The sequence below is a fragment of the Sinocyclocheilus grahami genome, unplaced genomic scaffold, assembly GCF_001515645.1.
Source record: "Sinocyclocheilus grahami isolate Dianchi unplaced genomic scaffold, SAMN03320097.WGS_v1.1 scaffold91.1, whole genome shotgun sequence".
In the NCBI taxonomy this organism is placed as follows: Eukaryota; Metazoa; Chordata; class Actinopteri; order Cypriniformes; family Cyprinidae; genus Sinocyclocheilus; species Sinocyclocheilus grahami.
Window position 1 is genome coordinate 130,420 of NW_015505270.1, and position 1,958 is coordinate 132,377.

Here is a 1,958-nt window from a genome sequence, read left to right on the forward strand (position 1 = left end):
CATTTTTTGAATGGATGTACTCAATGGCCATCGAGATGTCGAGGGCAACAAAATAACTGTCATCTCCTTCAAGCGACAAAAAACAAAAATACAATACAAATTTAAATAATAGATGTATGAAAGAGTTTAAAAGAGTCATATTTGACCAAAGAGAGAGATACACACACAACACAGCATAATCTTCACAAAAAAAACTAAACAAAACATAAGTTCAAACTACCACATACACAGCAAGAGACAACTTTGTTAATGTTATGTTGCCTGATTTGCTTTACTAATAGAAAACAATAACGTGTAAAGTTGTCATTATATTTAGAAATAATTGTTGCCTACTGACGTATGCATGATAAAGATTGTGAAGATTACTAACTGCTACTTTTTATTGGACAATAAGGTCACATGTTAACATTAGTTAATGTATTAACTAACATGAACTAACAATGAACAGTACATTTCCAATAGTTCACAGTGCATTAACGTTAACAAATACAACTTTTGATATTAATAATGCATTAGTACATGTTGAAATTAACATTAAGATCTATAAATGCTGTAGAAGTATTGTTCATTCTTTGTTCATGTTAACTACTAGTTATCTACTATTAACAAATGAACCTTATTGTAAAGTGTTACCTTTTAATTAATAAAAGAGAATAAGGTAACAGAGTGTGGATCTCCCTCTTATATTTTGATTTGGCATTTAAGTATTAGCTATTAAATGTTAAGACAATTTTTCACAAATGTTACATGAAAAGTATGATTTTTTTTTTTACCTTAACAGAAGAATGGTCATTGTGTAGTGCATCCTCCAGGGTTGTGCCATGTATATACTCATTGGCCAGCAGGAAGGCGTTGTCAGTGCGGGCTGCAGCCATGAGTCGAACAATATTGGGATGGCTCAGTCGGCTATAAAATACAATGAAATGTTACAGGCATTTAGCAAATTATCAAGTAAAACTTAAATGACAACAATATAACTAGCACACAGTAGAAATGCACTGTTGTTATTAACAACTGTTCAATTCTCCCCAACTGTTAATATTAATATAAGATCAAATTAAAATTTATGTTTAATTATTAGATAGAATTAATGATGATGATTAATCTTACAGTGAGACCAGAATCTCGTGCTGGATATCTTGGTCTGGAAGTCCTGCGGTGCCATTGAGAATTTTTTAATGGCAGCAGGGGTGCCCTGAAAGTAGCCTCTATACACTCTTCCAAATGCACCTTCCCCCAGCAGGTTCTCTTCTTTGTAATGGATTTGCGATTCATCCACATATGGTAGGCGCGGAATATATACTATATTTAATAAAGTTGAGATTGGAAAAAAAAATCATATTATTTCATGCATTTAAAGAATATATCCACTTTAATACTAATTAACAAAAAATATTGTAAACTTATGTCTTGGTAGGCAATATTACTTACATGATGGTAATATGGTTACAACATTTGACGAAACATAAAACACTTGATTTTGTGGACATTCATCTTTTTCTGCAGATCCTATGCCTTCCTGGATGGGTTTCTCTGCAACAAGTTCTGGAGGATTGTACCCACTTGCATTTTGCTCTGAAAAATCTATTAGATCGCTTTAAAATGTACATTCTGCCATAATTTAATCACCCTCATGCTGTTGCATATGGTATTACTATTTCCACATAAAACACAAAAGGGAAAAAGTAACAACGATTATAACATTTTCTACACAAGGGCAGTTCATTATGACCACAGATGTAATGTAAAATGTTCGCTTCCAGACGTTTGGGATCTCTGACACTGATCCAAATTCCTGATGGAACTGTTCCTTCGTCCACCTCGTCCCATCTGCTTGGCAGAGAGTAAACACACTCCCCTCTCTCTCGTCTGACCAAAATGTCTCCTGGCCAAGTTTTAGGAGCTCATCATACCCCTCAGTGCCTGTGACAATTATCCGTGGTGGGGCCTCTTCAAGG

At 34.3% G+C, this 1,958-nt stretch overlaps 1 long non-coding RNA gene across 1 annotated transcript; it reads right to left on the reverse strand.

Annotated features, from left to right (window-relative positions):
• Window positions 1-778: 778 nt before the first annotated feature.
• On the reverse strand, window positions 779-1,731 carry LOC107587190 (uncharacterized). The gene is made up of 3 exons (XR_001609444.1): window positions 1,432-1,731; window positions 1,111-1,302; window positions 779-906 (listed from the first exon to the last, which is right to left on the reverse strand). It is a non-coding gene; the product is annotated as an uncharacterized lncRNA (long non-coding RNA).
• Between the last annotated feature and the right edge of the window lie 227 nt (window positions 1,732-1,958).